The sequence below is a fragment of the Elgaria multicarinata genome, chromosome 1 (genome assembly GCF_023053635.1).
Source record: "Elgaria multicarinata webbii isolate HBS135686 ecotype San Diego chromosome 1, rElgMul1.1.pri, whole genome shotgun sequence".
NCBI lineage: Eukaryota > Metazoa > Chordata > Lepidosauria > Squamata > Anguidae > Elgaria > Elgaria multicarinata.
In genome coordinates this window covers 191,609,037-191,627,815 of record NC_086171.1, presented here as the reverse complement: position 1 = coordinate 191,627,815, position 18,779 = coordinate 191,609,037, and the positions used below count along the sequence as shown (strand labels likewise).

Sequence of the window (18,779 nt, the reverse complement as noted above, 5' to 3'; positions counted from 1 at the left end):
GCTTCAGACCAGAGCTTAAGATCGTAAGAGGAAGATAAGGAGCGAAATCGTAGAGCTGCAGCATCGTGAGGGTCATCGACATGGATATTGAAGTCACCCAAGATCAGAGTAGGAGAGTTGTCAGAGAGGAGAAAGGACAGCCACGAGTCCAGATCAGAGAGAAATTTAGAGGATGAGCCAGGGGGGCGGTACAGAACTGCAACCCGCAGTCGCAGCGGAGCGAAGAGTCTCACCACATGTGCCTCAAAGGAGGAGAAACAGTGTGAAGGTGGAATGGGGAGAGGCTGGAACTGGCACAAACTCGATAATAAAAGACCCACACCACCACCTCGACCCTCTGGGCGACTCGAGTGAGAGAGAGTCCTCCAAGAGAGAGGGCAGCTGAGGTGGCGGTATCATGGGCAGGAAGCCAGGTTTCAGTTAGAGCAAGGAGATGAAGAGGTCTAGAGAAAAACAAGTCCTGGATGACTGGGGCCTAGTTACGGGAACTCTGGGAGAAAGTGACCACTTCATACTTGAATTCTTGATTATGAAGGAGACAAAAGTTGAGTGTAGCCATACACGTACTCTGGGTTTTAGGAAAGCTGATTTAAATAAACTCAGAATTATAAGTAAGGTCCCATGGCAAATGAGCCTAATGAGAAAAGGAGTGCAGGATGGGTGGGAGTATTTAAAAAAGGAAATTTTAAAGGCACAGTTACAAACAATTCCAACAAAGAGAAAAGATAGAAGACAACAGAGGAAACCAATGTGGCTCCACAAAAAGCTTAGAGATGACCTGAAAACAAAAAAAAGATACATATAGGAAGTGGAAGGAAGGCCAGGCTACAAAAGAAGAGTACAGACAGATGGCACAGAAGTGCTGAAATGGCGTCAGGAAGGCTAAAGCTGAGAATGAGCTGAGATTAGCGAGGGATGCTAAAAACAATAAAAAGGCTTTCTTCAGATACGTGAGTAGTAAAAGACAGAGGAAAGAAATGGTGGTTCAACTGCTTAATGAGGATGGCAAATTGATAACAGATGACAAAGAAAAGGCTGAAGTGCTCAATTCCTACTTTGCCTCAGTCTTCTCCCAAAAGCGAGTCTATGACCCACCTGGAGAAAGTGAAGCAGAAGTTGAGGGGGCAGGATTGCAATTTGAGATTGATAAACAAATGGTCAAAGAACACCTAATTTCCTTGAATGAGTTCAAATCTCCACAGCCCGATGAACTGCATCCTAGAGTAATGAAGGAGCTAGCAGAAGAACTCTCAGAACCTTTGTCTATTATCTTTGCAAAATCATGGAAGACGGGTGAGGTGCCGGACGACTGGAGGAGGTTAACGTTGTCCCTATCTTCAAAAAGGGCAAAAAGGAGGAACCTGGGAACTACAGACCAGTCGGTCTGACATCCATCCCTGGGAAAATTCTGGAGCAGATTATAAAGAAGTCAATCTGTAAACACCTTGAAATCAATGTGGTGATCACTAGAAGCCAGCATGGATTTGTCAGGAACATGTCCTGTCAGACTAATTTGATCTCATTTTTTGATAGGATAACCTCCCTTGTGGACTGTGGGAATGCTGTGGATGTCATATATCTTGACTTCAGCAAAGCTTTTGACAAAGTGCCCCATGATATTCTGATTAACAAACTAGCTAAAAGTGGGCTAGATGGAACAACTATTAGGTGGATTCACAGTTGGCTACAGAATTGGACTCAAAGAGTACTTATCAATGGAACCTTCTCAAACTGGGGAGAGGCAACAAGTGGTGTACCGCAGGGATCAGTCCTGGGCCCAGTGCTCTTCAACGTATTTATTAATGATTTGGATGAGGAGGTGCAGGGAACGCTGATCAAATTTGCAGATGACACAAAATTGGGTGGGATAGCTAATACCCTGGAAGACAGAAACAAACTTCAAAGTGATCTTGATAGGCTGGAGTGCTGGGCTGAAAACAACAGAATGAAATTTAATAGGGATAAATGCCAAGTTCTACATTTAGGAAATAGAAACCAAACGCACAGTTACAAGGTGGGGGATACTTGGCTCAGTAATACTACAAACGAGAAGGATCTTGGAATTGTTGTAGATCGCAAGCTGAATATGAGCCAACAGTGTGATATGGCTGCAAGAAAGGCAAATGCTATTTTGGGCTCCATTGATAGAAGTATAGCTTCCAAATCACGTGAGGTACTGGTTCCTCTCTATTCGGCCCTGGTTAGGCCTCATCTAGAGTATTGCGTCCAGTTCTGGGCTCCACAATTCAAGAAGGACGCAGACAAGCTGGAGTGTGTTCCGAGGAATGGATGATCAGGGGTCTGGAAACAAAGCCCCATGAAGAGAGACTGAAAGAACTGGGCATGTTTAGCCTGGAGAAGAGAAGATTGAGGGGAGACATGATAGCACTCTTCAAATACTTAAAAGGTTGTCACACAGAGGAGGGCCAGGATCTCTTCTTGATCCTTCCAGAGTGCAGGACACGGAATAACGGGCTCAAGTTAAAGGAAGCCGGATTCCAGCTGGACATCAGGAAAAACTTTCTGACTGTTAGAGCAGTACGACAACGGAATCAGTTACCTAGGGAGGTTGTGGGCTCTCCCACACTAGAGGCATTCAAGAGGCAGCTGGACAACCATCTGTCAGGGATGCTTTAGGGTGGATTCCTGCATTGAGCAGGGGGTTGGACTTGATGGCCTTGTAGGCCCCTTCCAACTCTGCTATTCTATGATTCTATGATTGCTGTGAAATAGGTTTCTGTCGGTTTTGTAAACTGTGGATTCAAAGGAGTTGTTTTGTATGTTGGGGCTCAGACCTCAACTCTGCCTTTCACTCTGTCTTATGGGCTGGTTACTGGTCCTTTGCCATGCCTCCCATGGCAGCCATTTTGCAGTGCTGCCCAGAACAGTTTCTTAAATTGCCAAATCTGCCCATGGCCCAAAAAGGTTCCTTATCCCTAGTATAATTCATACTAAAATCCACTGTATTCACACAAGCTGGGGGTGCGGCTGGGATGTGCATGGACACATTAGAGATCTCAGGGCATTTTTGTACGATGTTTCCGCTTCCTTCTTTTAAAACAGACTCTTAAGTGCCAGATCTCTTTTAATACAAGCTAGGTTCATGCCCCACCAGTCATTCCCCCCTCCCACCCGACCCACGATTAACTTACCCAATATCATCCACCCTCAGCATGTTTTCATGAAAACAGCTTTGGGGACACCAGTTCTGGGAGTTAATCATTGCATTGTTTATCAGATTTATAAAGGTTCATGGCTTCAGTTTGCCACCATGTTCCAATTTGTTGAAATGCTTAGTTGACTTAAATGATGCCATTTATGGTTATAATATAATGTAATTATTTTATGACAGAACAGGGCGTTACCTAAAGGTTCTTGCTGGGAGAATCAAATAGCCACACAAAAAAAGGGGGGGAAAGAATAATGCTTTTATGTTAAGTAGATCATTAATTAAGGCAGGCCTAGCAGTTTATGATAGCTTGGATTTCTTGAAAATTGTCTGGATAGCTATTTGTAATCTGAGCGATTAGTAAAAAGGGTGAAAAGATCTTAATCTAAACCCTATAGATCTAAACCTTGAAAGATTGCTTTTTTAATGAGTAAATAAAGGACTTTACAAAATATGGCAGAGCTGTAGCAGGAAGGAACATTTTTCGTACAGTAACTACACACATGTTGTTATATATTATTCTCATTCATTTTTGGGTTAATGATAGTTGAACTCCCTCAGACTCCCTTCAGATCAGGACTGCAATTTCAGAGAATTCTAACTTAGGGTGACCATATGGAAAGGAGGACAAGGCTCCTGTATCTTTAACAGTTGTGTAGAAAAGGGAATTTCAGCAGGTGTCATTTGCATGCATGCAGCACCTGGGGAAACTCCCTCTTCATCAAAACAGTTAAAGCTGCAGGAGCCCTGCCCTCTTTTGTATCTGGTTACTCTAGCAAGGCTCCTGCAGCTTTCACTGTTGTGATGAAGAGGACATTTTCCCAGGTGCCACATGCATACAAATGACACCTACTGAAATTCCCTTTTCTATGCAACTGTTAAAGATACAGGAGCCCTGTCCTCCTTCTCGTATGGTCACCCTAGTTATGACAGCAGCCTCAAGATGGCAACACTAGGGGGTTGTCTATACACCCTATTGACCCCATAGTGACTGTACAGTGGCACTGTTGTTTATGTAATGCAGCTGCTAACTTGCAACTACAGTACATCAGGCTTTTCCCCACGGAAACTGTGCGTTTTCAAAGCGTTGATCTGCCACATCATTTCCCTTTGCTATGTTGTTTCTTGTGTCTGGGGGCTTTGGTTCAGGTGGGCGTAGTTCTGGGTAGATTGATAAGCACAGGAATGCAGGGCAGGGGGCAGGGGCGGGTGGCCAGGTGGTCCATACTCCCTCCTGCTGTCTTGCTTTATCGTTTTTGCCTCACAGCAGTGATATTGCGGGGTTTTGAGAGAATCACCTAGCAACGTGGCGTCGTATAGACACCCCCGAGGTGGGAGCCATGGTAGGTTTGAAACTGATTTGAGTTTGTAATGCCATTGCATAGGGTGACCATAGGAAAAGGAGGACAGGGCTCCTGTATCTTTAACCGTTGTATTGAAAAGGAAATTTCAGCAGGTGTCATTTGTATATATGGGGAATCTGGGGAAATTTCCTCTTCATCACAACAGTTAAAGCTGCAGGTGCCCTGCCCTCTTTTAAATCTGGTCACTCTAGTATAGCTCCTGCACCTTTAACTGTTGTGATGAAGAGGGAATTTCACCAGGTTCTCCATATATACAAATGACACCTGCTGAAATTCCCTTTTCTATGCAGCTGTTAAAGATACAGGAGCCCTGTACTCCTCTTCATATGGTCACCCTACCATTGCAGCCTCTTGAAGAAACGGTGCTAAGGCCAGTGTGCACTTTCTTGGTCACCCTCTAAAAGGGATGCGTTGCAAACATCACATCTCTTGAAGTAAACAAGATCCTCCTAGAAATAATTAGTCTAGACAGCCAAGGCTAGATCAGCAGATAATGCACAGGAACTCAACACTGGAACAAACAACTATGTCAGACCATAGTGACCAGTCATATGACATAAAGGTATGTGTGTTGAGGTGAGGAATGTTGGCACGACATAAGGAATCTATGTTCCATTTCAGAATTCACTGCTCTAGTCAAAAGCTATTTAATTTTCTGGGCTATTTCATTTTCTCCTTATTATGACAACCTCATTTGCGCATACATGAAAGAGCTAGGTAACTTTAAACTAGTTTGGCCAATGTCTTTTTTGGCCACATCATTTTTGTTTTAATGTTAGACAGCGTAACATTGAGGTGAGATCTCTTGTAACCTCCTGGCAAAGAGACTCAGCTACGAATCAGGAAGTCCTTGATTAGCATCTCACATCTACCTTGAATTCATTAGGGGCCTCTAGGCAAGTCACTCTATATCAGCCTCAATCCCCCACCCCATACACAAACATACACAATTGCAATATGGGGGATTAGAATCATAGAATAGTAGAGTTGGAAGGGGTCTATAAGGCCATCGCGTCCAACCCCCTGCTCAATGCAGGAATCCACCTTAAAGCATACCGGACAGGTGGTTGTCCAGCCGCCTCTTGAATGCCTGTAGTGTGGGAGAGCCCACAACCTCCCTAGGTAACTGGTTCCATTGTCGTACTGCTCTAACAGTCAGGAAGTTTTTCCTGATGTCCAGACGGAATCTGGCTTCCTGTAACTTGAGCCATTATTCCGTGTCCTGCACTCTGGGATGATCAAGAAGAGATCCTGGCCCTCCTCTGTGCGACAACCTTTCAAGTATTTGAAGAGTGCTTTTACAGGATTGCAGTACGAATTACAGCAAGACAATGCTGGTGAAGTGCTTTGAACGTTTGAAATGTTAAGTATTATTAATCACTTCCCACTTTTTAAAGTGGTGAGAAGTCCAGGGGGAATGGTGCTACCAGATGTAATGTCTTTTGGAGGAAAGAAGCCGTTAGAGATTTACCCGAGCCCTATTCAGGCGTTCTACATCTGAGCATATTAAACACATGAAGAGGAGGAGTGCACTAGCCCAGCCATTGCTTCTGTCATCCTCTACTTACAGAGGGTGACTTTCTGAAGAGGAGAGCCTCTTTTATCCGTGGAGGCTTTTCATGAGGTCTGGAATGCTGGAAAGTCAGCATTCAACATAGTGAGGCTTGGCTCCATAGATACTGGAGCCCCTCTTCTTCAGAAAGTTGCCCTCCATGAGTAGACGGCCATGAAAGCGAGGGTGGAGGGGGTGGGACTGTTATGCTCCCCCTCCTTGCTGCCTTAGTAAATGCAGATGTAGAACACCTGATTAGGGCGCATGTCTTTGTAATATTTGTTTCTTTATAATATAAAAGTAGAGCGCTCGGGGAATAAATAGACTGCTGAAGAACAAGCAGCACAAAGGTTATTTTGCATCTGATTTCTAGGCAGGAACAGTAGGACCACACCAACTTCAGCCCAGGATAGGGGTTGCAAGGCTGAAGCTGTTTCAGGATGTTAAGGACCCTTAAATCCTTTTTTGTTACATTTCTATGAGATCTCTGCATATGACTGAAGTACTGAAGTGCTTCTTTCTGAATGAGCCATGCCCTCAAGAGCTAGTGTGTTTCAGTAGACAATGGGCAAGTTTCAGGGAGGGAAAATAAGCCATGGAGCCTTATTTTTCCTTCCTGTATGAACTGCCTAATTAGAATAATTACCCTCTCTAGGTGCAGGTTATTGTGATGTCCGAACCTGGTGATGTTGGATGGCTGGGCTGGTTTACAAGCCACCCCTGAAGCCCATGGCTTGTTCTAGAGCAGTGGTTCTCAACCTTTTTTGCTACATTCCCCCCTTTCACCATTGTTCAGAATATAATTCCCCCCTTCCCAAGATAGTCTAACTCAAAAGGTGCATTCCAAATAATATGCATATAATATTGAAAATCTTTTATTTTTTTTCTATATTAGTCCCATTTAAAGGAGCAATGCAAAGCATGGCCCCGTTTACATTCTCAGCTCCCTTGCTTTGCGTTGCCCCTTTAAATGGGAAGCTTGAAACTTCTAGGATTGCAAAGGAGGGAGGGAAAAGAGAGCAAAGGCCTGGCTTTTGCAGACAACATGACACTTTTCTGGGACACTTTTAATAACATGTGTAGGAAGACATAATCTACAGGACATCATACTTTGCTGAATAGTGGTCCCAATTTCCCCCCTGGAACCCTAAAATTCCCCCCGGGAGGAATTCCCCCTGTGTTGAGAACCCATGTTCCAGAGTGTCAGGATGGTTTGAAAACCACCACAGCCATCCACTCAGGGCTGGTGCTACCATAGAGGCCACTCAGGCGGCCGCCTATAGAGCCAAGTTAAGAGGGGCGCCGGGCACAGCGCAGCACTCACGCGCGTTGGCTGTGAGCCAGGCCAGCCTGAGGATTCAGCTGAGCCTGGGCGGGCGAGATGGCGCCCCGCGGCCACTAAGCCGAAGCGAAGCCAGGGACACTGGGGTGGGGGTGGGGCTCCACGTTCGGACTTCTGGAACGTGCCCGGAAGCCTGAACGTGGAGTCCCCCACCCCACCCCAGCGTCCCTGGCTTCGCTTTGGCTGGGCGGGCGCTGGGCGCCATCTTGTCAGCATGAAGGCGAGGCGAGGCAGGGGGCGGGGCTCAGTTCGCTCGCTGTCGCAAGCAGCTGGGCCTCCAGCACCCCTCATATTCCTATTAAATAAAGCATTTTAGACCCATAGATGTTCCTTTCCAATTTGTTTGCTATAATTGGCATGACGTATTCCTTGCACTTTATTTTTTTTTTTAGCAGTTTCAAGTTTTGTGCTTCTTATTTTTTCCAGGAGACATATGTTCTTAAAAATCAAAGTTGGCATTTTTTTGGTGTGTGTGTGTGTGTGTGTGTGTGAAAGTAGCTCACCTTGCCTAGGGCGCAAAATAGTCTGGCACTGGCCCTGCATCCACTTCGCCGGATTCAGACGTCATGACAACCAGCACCGAGTGAGAGTAATTATGCTAAATAGGCAGCTTGCAACTGGCATGTGCAGGGAGGGAAAATGAGTCCACGTGGTTTACTTTTCCTCTGTGATCATGTGAATCCAGTCAATGGCCATTTCTACACCAGCCCAATGGTCACGGCCAAGTCCCTGTGCATCCAAATGATGCACAGGGACTCCCGGGAGGAAAGAGGGATGAGAACAGGTTTTCCCAGGGATAAGTACTCCCTGGGAAAATCCGATTCTTCCCACGGTCTTGGGACCGCAGGTGGTGTGGCCACCCATCCCGGCTTCTTCCCTCCTCCCCGCGAGTAGCGGAGAGCAATAGAGGGAAGGAACTGGGGCGGGAGGAATCGGGGGTGCGGGGTCGGGGTGTTGTCATTGTTTTTACTTACGTTTGAGTTGGAGCACACATGCGCTCAGCTCCTTTAAAAAAATAAATTTTAAAATGGTGGGCGCGACACCCTCCTTCCTCTCCGGGATGTCGCGCCCGCATGTGGACTAAGGGGAGGATCTCATAATCAGAATATCGTGCGAACTTCCCCCTCCCTCCCTCTACACCGGTATGGTGTAGAAATGGCCCAAGTCTTCCCAGTATTCCTCACATACTGATGATATCATCGCACAGCTATAGTGATGGTGCTGAGGCCCACTGTTGAAACCATAGGGGGAGGCATGTGGATTGGGTGGGCATCAACTATCCTTGTGTTATTCTCCTATCATTCTGGGCCAGCTCTGATCAGTGATTTCTTGATCTCTCCATTGAAAGTGACCGCATTAGTAAAGTCTGATTTTCTCTTGCATACCTCTTCAGATACACTTTGTTAGTGTCAAAGTGCTATGCCGATCCATTGGTAATACTAGCTGAATGAGGACTTCCCACAAGTCTCCAGAATCCGACTAATGCCCCATTCATCAGAAGTACTTTTACACTTAAGGGAAAGATATCCTGAGTGGGTGTCTGCTTCTATTTGCCATGTGACCCAGCATCAGAAGGGAGAGTGGAGAACTCTTTGAAAACTCAAAGAGCTCCATCAGACAACCATTTTATTGCACGCTTGTTCCTGGGCACTGACAGATTTTCGCAAGTCCCTCTCACGATGTCGTCTGCCTCCCGTGTGCCTCCCGTCCCTTCTGGCCTTCCTTGCACGACAAAACAAAACGAAAACAAAAAACCTCAGAAAGTGCAATATATTTTTGAACACAGAAGTTGCTGCTATCTCCTGCTGTGTGCAGGAGAAACAGCACAATTAGAATGGCTGACTGAATGGGCCTTGTGCAAGTTGCTTACTTCCTCTTTCAAAAGAGGAAGTAACGAGCAACGAAAACAGGGGCGGAGAAGTGATAGTAGGGAAGCATGACTTCCCCCATCTGATGGAGCTCAAAGTTGCCAGCTTTTTAAAACAAACAAACAAACACCTCTGTGTCTTTAACAACTGCATGGCAAGCAGTGAAAAGCAAACGTTACCTGGGCAAGATCTACACTACTGCTTTAAAACAGTTTATAACAGTAGTGACAACTGCTGGGGCCCAGGACACACTCCGTATACAATTTTCAAACTGTTTTCAAAGTGTCATAGTGTCATAACCTTAGGGTGACCATATTTGGGAAACCAAAAAAGAGGACACCTAGTGTGTGTGGGGGGGAAGCAGCTTTCTGAGTCCTGCAGAAAGTACGTTATTCCCCCGCCACCTTAAAGAACCCAATTGGAGTGGAGGAGGGGAAAGGATTTCATTCTGCACCACCACCATCCACTCCAATTGGGGCCTTTTCTATAATGTCCATGAATGACCCACTTTCCCCTTTAAGACCTCAATTGGAGCTCGGGCTGGGGGAATGACGTGCCTCAAGAAAGCATGTCATTCCCTCCTGCCATGCTAATGGCAGCCTTAAAGGGGAAGGTGTGTCATTCCAGGACATTATTGAAAATTATAGAAAATCCCCCGACACTATGGAAAGAACAAAAACCAGGACAAATCCGGGGAAATCCTGACAGTTGGTCACCCTACATAACCTGCTTGGTGTAGATCTGGCCCGGCTGACTACTTGCTTGTCAGGCTGCTGTTAAAGCTAAAAGAGCCCTGCTAGATTTTTTTTTTTTTTTAAAAAAAAGTTGTTCACCTTGCTGGAATCATGTGAAGATGGACTAAAACTGTGTGCAGGGGTTAGATCACTTTTTTGGCCTCTTTTATTGTGGAAATAGCTTTTGTACCAGATTCTGACGTTCTTGGTTCAGCTTGTTTAATGCTAACCAAGCAAGTGCAGGGAACTACCAAAGGGAAGTACGAGTGTGGTGACTCTTCTAGATGCTTCCCGCACCTGCACGAGCACCTGGAAGCCTGTCATGGAGATAGCACAGGCCTCGCAGTGGCTCTTGTTTGCAATACATTGGGGCCAGGAACCTGTGCAAGTTCTAGCCTCCAGACCAGCCTTCCCCAACTTGGTGTCATCCATATGTTTTGGACTTCAACTCCCATCTGCCCCAGCCAGCATGGCCAGTGGTCAGGAATCCTGGGAGTTATCATCTCAAACATCTGGAGGGCACAGGCTGGAGAAGTCTTGCCTAGACACATTGAGGTTTTAACCTGATCAGGATCTACACTACTGCTTATAACGGTTTATAATGGTTTTGACAACTGTTCCGGCCCAGGACACACTACATATACCATTTTCAAACCGTTTTTAAAGTGTTGTATCCTACTTGGTGTAGACAGCCAGGTCTGTGCACCAGTTCGTACCCGACCCCTTTCTGAGCTGCAGTGTGGATGTCCCCTCTGACACCTGCTGTATTTTTTCTCCCAGTTGGCTAATAATCCATAAATGCTCTGCGACTTTCTGATTCAGCTGAATTCCACAGGGGTGCTTATTAACACACAGGGGGAGGGGGGGCTGTTCTGTAACCATTTAAGACATGAATCCAGGCAAAAGGCAAATGGGATTTGATGGTGTGGAAAGAAGATCCCTATTTACTAAAGTCTGACAAAATACAAGCCTTTGGGGGCTTTATCATCTCCATTTGGAAACAGCCAGTAAGCAAATATATACTCAGGTCATGGAAAAGGGGCAGGAACAAAATATTGACTTTAGAGGGGAGGGTGGGAATAATCATTCTCTCTCTTTTTAACTTAGGTACTTAGATTCAATGCAGGATCTCGTGGAATAGCCGGGCAGTCTGCCTGACAGCTCCTTGTGCCATTTCTTGCAGTGGTGAGCAAGTCATGCAGTAAACTATCCCCTGTTAATTTTTTAATGCAAGACAAACAGGCCAAGAAATGATTAGCAGCAAAAGTAAGTTCGAACTAGTCTGGATAGAATCAGAAAAGATGAGAGTGAGAAAAATGTCCTGGAGTTATCTGTTAACTACACCAAGTGCCTGCAATTGCAAGAGTTCATTCTTCCTATCTCTTTGCCTTTCGGTACCTTCCCACCCACCCCTCCGCCTCTACATTGTTTCCTCTTATAATCTTAAGCAGTTGCCCCAAATGACTACATCAATCACAATAGATGTTTTCATCTCTCTCCTTTGAAACAGAGACTTAGAGGAACTATAGGAGACAAGGATCTTCCTACCTTGGTGAAAGGCATTCTCTTCCCCAAGTCCTCATGCTGAAGTCACAAAAATGCCCCCCAAATCCATACTTCCTGGATGCAGAGGCTGTACAGGCGAGAAAAGTTGGGTTTGCAGGTTTCCCATCAGCTCCAGGCATTGAATGTCAGAGAGCTGGGGAAAAGCACAACTAGATAGTCCCTTAGAATGGAGTTTGGTCAGTGGTCGGAGATCTATATTCTCAGATAGGTAGGACTTTGTCCACAAACTGGAATTTGAAATTTCAAGGGGGGGAAAAGCAGAAGGGACGGTTTCAGAGATTATTGTACTGGCGTGATTCCCCTAGGACTTTAGTTCTTAACCTTGCAACTCTGGGCCGTGCCCTAATGGGCTTACTTGCCTCATGGCCTGGTGAATGAAAAGCTGAATGGCCTCAGGAAGACTGCTTTGGCACACATCCTGTGTACTTAATGCTGAGAGCTGCGGCATTACTTACATTTATCTCTGCAGGAGAAACGCCAAAGGATTTGAAATGCAAGGGAGGCCTCCTTCCAGAGGTGCAGGCTGTGGTCCGGGAGACTTGAGCTTCTTTGAGATCCCTCCCATGGAGCATCTTCTGGGGTCCAAGGGCTCCATCAGGCGAGTGTTTTATTGCACGCTCGTTACTGGGCACTCACGGATTTTCGTGAGTCCCTCTCACAACGTCGTCTGCCTCCTGCCCACCTCCTGCTCCGTCTTCTTTGTGCAATATAAAAACCCCATCCCAATTAGTTCAACTTATTCCTAAAGACGGAAGTTACTGCTATCCCCTGCTGTGTGCAGGAGAAGCAGTGGGATCAAAACGGCCCACTGAATGGGCCACATATATGTTGTTTACTTCTTCTTTCAAAAGAGGAAGTCGTGAGGGACAAACACGTGGGCAGAGAAGTGATGGTAAGCAAATGCGATTTTTCCCTGTGTGACAATGCTCCAAGTCAGTGAAATAGGTCAGCCCAGAATCTGCATCAGCTATGCCCTCTGCATGGCAGTCCTTCCATTAGATCAGCCTTCCCTAGATGTGCTGGACTACAGCTCCCATCATTCTTGGCCAGCATGACCAAAGCCGGCTGGGAATGATGGGAGTTGCAGCCTGGCACATCTGGAGGACACCAGGTTGGGGAAGGCTGCATTAGATCATGGGCATATCCCTGCTGGATCAGGCCAAAGGTCTTTGTAGTCCAGGATCCTGGTTCCCACAGTGATCAACTGAATGCCTCCAGGAAGCTCACGAAGCAGGGCATGAAGGCATCAACCTTCTCTTGCTCTTATTCCCCAGCACCTGATATTCAGAGACAGTCTAAGGAGGCTCCATAGAGCCATCATAACTAATAGCCATTGATGGACCTCTGCTCCATGCTTTTGTCTTCTTCCCTTTTAACCCTATCTAAAATACTGGCCACATTTTGTGACAGCCAGTACCAGCTTAGGCAGCTTGCGGCTGGCATTATGAAAGCAAGGAACATTCTCCCCAGGATGTTTTCCATTTTTCCAGTTGGGCTGTCCTCTTGCCAGGACTTATCCATTTAAAAAAAATGTCCACAAACTGCATGCTTTAATATTTCAAAGGGTTGAGGAGAGGACTGGGGGATCAGAAACGCCTGTCTCGTTACTGAACTGTGAGCGACTTCAGAGCTGGGTTTCTATCTTGCATCTATCTGAATGGAAAACACACACACACACCCCAAAAAACCAACCAACTAAACTCAGGCAAGGGTATCTCTCCCCACCCTTACACACCCTCTGGAAATGTCTTCCCATTGCATGGACATTTTGTCTTCTGACCACTTGTATCTAGTTCTTCGAAGCCTGGGCACACACACCGCTCTAGTTCTGGAGTGGACATCTCCCTGCTACCCTTTTAAAGTTGAGAACAAAAGTATAGTTAGTTATTCACCATCACCACCATCCCAGCAAATGAAAGCAAATGCTCCCTTCCATAACATTGGGACTGGGAATCATACTACTACCACTACGTCATGTGTAGCCATATAGTGCTGAACAAAGTTGACTGGAAAGGCCCTTAGGAGCTGGATTGCAAATACCTTCCATGGTACATTTGAGTCATCACCACTAGAAGCAAAAGGCTCTATGACCCATTGACAATTTCCAGGTATTTAATCCTTCTGTTTCCCTTAAAGAATCTCCCACCCCCACCCCCTGTGCATACACTTCTTTCGTTTGCTATTTGTAGCATCCTTAATCCTTCCGGAGCTAGTTCCCTCAGACCTTGTAGCGGGGAGAAGCTATTTTTGCCTTACTTAGTGAGGAGTTTATTTGAACAAAGGCTTGTTTTGCTGAACTGTGCAAAACAGGCTGGAGATTTACGATATTGTACTAGACACTACGGCAAATCCTGGACATATTTAACCTGATGTCTGTACGCATTTATCTAATCATAGGGATCACCCTATCCATGCCTGGATCGGGATAGAAGATCCCTCAGTGGGGCTGTTAAGGCTCTTCCTTCACCTCCCTGACCCTCTCATATTCCATTGTTTCTTTCTATCAAGCAAATGAATTATTGGCTCAGTGGAATCCTGGCTGAAGGGGAAATAGGAGCAATCATTATACCTGTAGGATTTACATTCCAGATTCCTGCATCATCTGCCAAGAAGAGCAACAGAGGGGCACAAGCCACGATTTGTGCAATTGTGGTGGTCATATTTCAAGCCAACAGTGATTGCACAAATTACAGCGACCATGTGGTCTATATGGAGCCTCCACAGGGCGGTCTACATGGCGCGGCATTGGCGCTGCGTTTCCCCCAATCTGCAGTTTCACTTACTTGGGGTGACATTGGGTAATCCACATGCAGGGTTTCTGGTGGTCATCCAGTCACTGGAGCTGCCCCCCCTTCCTGGCTGCTGGCGAACAATCAGCTGTCGCATTCTGCCAGTACTGCCCCCTGGATTACTCACTAAGCATGGTCACGCGGCGGAACAGCCAGGGTGACCTCGCTCCCACTGAAAAAGTCAGGGTAAATCCCCAACTTTTTTACTGCATAGCTTTGTGGAAAAGCTCCGCGGTGGCTGCGAATCTGCGGCTGCGCCATAAAACTGTCACAGCACAGGTTCGCAGCCGCCTCAGGGCTTTGACTGCATGTAGACAGCCCCTAGGTCTAGAAGCCAAGTAGGATGCCACTGAATAGAGCTGGAAAAAGTGCAGAAAAGGGCAACTGAAATGATCAAGCTTCTGGAGCAGCTCCCCTATGAGGAAAAGTTACAACATCTGGGGCTGTTTAGCTTAGAGAAAAAGCGTGTAAGGGGAGACATGGTAGAGGTGCACAAAATTATGCATGGTGTAGAGAGAGTGGATAGGGTGACATTTCCACCTCTCTTATAATATTAGAACCCATGAAGCTGATTGGTGGGAGATTCAGGACAGATAAAAGGAAGTACTTCTTCACACAGCATATCATTAAACTACGGAATTCATTTTCACAAGATGTAGTGCTGGCCACCAATTTGGATGGTTTTAAAAGGGGATTGGATAAATTCATGGAAGTAAGGCAATCAATAGCTACTAGTACTGACAGCTATATGATACCTTCAGTATCAGAGGCTGTATGCCTCTGTCCACCAGTTGCTGGGGAACATGGGCAGGAGAGTACTGTTGTACTCATGCTCTGCTTGTGGTTTTCCCATGGGCAACTGGTCGGTTTCTGTGTGAACAGAATGCTGGACTAAACTGACCTTGATCTGATCCAGCATGACTTTTCTTATGTTTTTATGCTCCTAAATGATAAATTGATTTACAGTTATTAATCTTGGGTTGTTACACAACAATTTACAGTGGATCATAAAACTCCTCCCCAGTTCAAGCCCGTGTGAGCAATTCATAGAATCATAGAATAACAGAGTTGGAAGGGGCCTACAAGGCCATTGAGTCCAAACCCCTGCTCAATGCAGGAATCCACCCTAAAGCATCCCTGACAGATGGTTGTCCAGCTGCCTCTTGAATGCCTCTAGTGTGGGAGAGGCCACAACCTCCCTAGGTAACTGATTCCATTGTCGTACTGCTATTATTATTATTATTATTATTATTATTATTATTATTATTTATTTATTTATATAGCACCATCAATGTACATGGTGCTGTACAGAGTAAAACAGTAAATAGCAAGACCCTGCCGCATAGGCTTACATTCTAATAAAATCATAATAAAACAATAAGGAGGGGAAGAGAATGCAAACAGGCACAGGGTAGGGTAAACAGGCACTGGGTAGGGTAAAACTAACAGTATAAAGTCAGAACAAAATCAAGTTTTAAAAGCTTTAGGAAAAAGAAAAGTTTTTAGCCGAGCTTTAAAAGCTGCGGTTGAACTTGTAGTTCTCAAATGTTCTGGAAGAGCGTTCCAGGCATAAGGGGAAGCAGAAGAAAATGGACGAAGCCGAGCAAGTGAAGTAGAGACCCTTGGGCAGGCGAGAAACATGGCATCAGAGGAGCGAAGAGCACGAGTGGGGCAATAGTGTGAGATGAGAGAGGAGAGATAGGAAGGAGCTAGACAGTGAAAAGCAATCAGGAAGTTTTTCCTGATGTCCAGCTGGAATCTGGCTTCCTTTAACTTGAGCCCGTTATTCCGTGTCCTGCACTCTGGGAGGATCAAGAAGAGATCCTGGCCCTCCTCTGTGTGACAACCTTTTAAGTATTTGAAGAGTGCTATCATGTCTCCCCTCAATCTTCTCTTCTCCAGGCTAAACATGCCCAGTTCTTTCAGTCTCTCTTCATAGGGCTTTGTTTCCAGACCCCTGATCATCCTGGTTGCCCTCCTCTGAAGACGCTCCAGCTTGTCTGCATCCTTCTTGAATTGTAGAGCCCAGAACTGGACGCAATACTCTAGATGAGGCCTAACCAGGGCCGAATAGAGAGGAACCAGTACCTCACGTGATTTGGAAGCTATACTTCCAAATCACAGAGCTAGAGATGAAAGCAGCTTCAGGAGAAACACAACAGTATTTTGGGTATGCTGCATACTTGGTATATGAAAAGGTTCCTACTGGGACAGCTCTAAACATGTAGATTGTTTTGTGGGCTGATCATGTACAAAAAAAAATATGTAGCAGTTGTTGATCTTGCCTAGAATATGGGGATATACACAAGGGAGAATCAATGTGAAGGTATCATAACAACCAACATGTTATGGCAGTGGCGAGGGCTGGTGGGGCAGAGGGCAGGGAAGATGCTCAATTTTTTATTGGGATTGTTGGAGGAGGAGGACAGTAAAAGTTCATACATGGAACTTGGCAGCTGCACACCATGCACTGAAGCAAATGTATGTGATTGTGCGGGGAGGAGATACCTCTGCCAGGAGTGAAGCAGGGAGAGGTGGGGGTCACTGCCCCAAATATAGAGCAACATCTGTGTTATGAAGAGAAAAGCTACCTCTGTTTTATGTTATGTAGAAGAAGTTCAAGGTACAATAGTGATCAAGTCAAATGGCCAGGGGTCTCATTGACTTGCTTGTTATATTTGATGAAGTAGGCTCTTGCATCTGAAGTTTGAAAGATTATGCCACAATGCATCTGTTTATTTCAATGTTTGCTGCAACAGACTAACATGAAACTGATCACACTGGTCAATCTTCATCTAAGAGCTCAGGGGGAGCATATAGGGGGTTGTCCCATTTATCTCCCCACCAGACCTGTGAAATAGGCTAAGCTGAGAGGTCAGGGCTTGCTCAAGGCCATGAGTTTCATGACTGAGGAGAGATTTACACCCAGATCTCCCCTAGCAAACATTTTAACTACCACGATCTACCGTCTTCTGGTGTTTCTTTTGGTACATCCTACCATCCCTTCTCCCCAACCCCACAATATTATCTTCAAAATACACATTTCCCTATATCCCATAAAACACACATTCATCTGTAGAAGTCTCAAATTTGCTCATATTTATTGTCCTCTATTTCACCCTAACACTGAAATATTTAGAATTCCAGCAAAGTTGTGTGAGAGTTTCAAAATAAGGTATATTTTGCTAGACTGATAGAATATTAAGTGTAAATTAAGTGCAATCGACCATTTAACTGTAATAGCTGAATTACACTGAAAAGCCAGTAATAATGAACATCAGATAACACTACACAAAATATTAAAATAGATGTTACACCTATTAATATATGTCGGTAATTGGTATGATCTAGGATAGGGGTGCAGCCAGAAACCCAAACCTCAGGGGTCAAATATGGTCCTCCTGGGGTCTGAATCGAGCTATCTTGGGATTCCCCAGATGGCCACACACCCTTCCCTTAGCCCCACCCCTTTCCCCTAACCACTGATCATTTGATGGTTTCCTGGCTAGCTCCTCCCAGCATTAGAATGTGGTCCCTGAAAGCTTCTCCGAAATGTAATTCAGTCCTCGGGCTGAAAAACAAGTTGTGCACCTGATGTGGGAGATCTCTCTGGCCACAAAGAGTTCTTGGAGTAAAAATATCTGGTAAAGAAATTGATTGCGAATCTATAATTAAGAAGGACGCTGCATAAGGCAGGACAGGAGCACAGCTAGGATGACCATATGGAAAGGAGGACAGGGCTCCTGTATCTTTAACAGATGTATAGAAAAGGGAATTTCAGCAGGAGTCATTTGTATGCAGGCAGCACCTGGTGAAATTCCCTCTTCATCACAACAGTTAAAGCTGCAGGAGCCCTACCATCTTTGAGTGACCAGATACAAAAGAGGGCAGGGCTCCTGTATCTTTAACTGGCAAGGGTGCATAGTTGGGGTGATTAACCCAGCAACCCTCCAACAGGCCATGGGTTCTGGCTGGTTTGTTAACCACCCCAACCACCCATCCTTTAGGTTCGGATGTCACAATAAACCATGCCCAGCGAGGGTCATTATGTAAATCGGGCCGGCACACACAGAGTGGTTAACAAGTCACTGTGGCTTATTCACCAATCTTCTGTCATAAGAACCAGGGGTGGATCTAGACAGCGTCCTGAAGGTGCTTGTGTGCGCCTCCAGTGCGCCCCGAAACTGATTGTGTAAATCTTGCCCTACCTGGCCAGAAGAGACGGAGGAGGAGGCAGCGGCGGCGGCCCTGCATCGCCCCTCGCGGGGATGGGGCAAAAAGTTTCCGGCCTCGGCAGCTTCGCTGGGGAATCTGCCGCCGCCGCCCACCTCCCCGCCGGCCTCCTGCTGCCGGCGAAAGAGCCACCCAGGTTGGAGAGCTCGGCAGAAGAAGCCG

The 18,779-nt window shown here is 45.9% G+C and overlaps 1 protein-coding gene and 1 long non-coding RNA gene across 2 annotated transcripts in view; one reads left to right on the top strand and one right to left on the bottom strand.

Moving 5' to 3' along the window:
- Positions 1–11,749, bottom strand: part of LOC134412129 (uncharacterized) — a 32,201-nt gene extending 20,452 nt beyond the window's left edge. Inside the window, exon 1 of the long non-coding RNA XR_010026387.1 lies at positions 11,578–11,749. This is a non-coding gene — a long non-coding RNA (uncharacterized LOC134412129). The remainder of the gene's footprint in view (positions 1–11,577) is intronic.
- The window catches only part of HNF4A (hepatocyte nuclear factor 4 alpha), a 106,160-nt gene that overhangs the window by 44,451 nt on the left and 42,930 nt on the right, over positions 1–18,779 (top strand). The gene's annotated exons all lie outside the window — the stretch shown is intronic.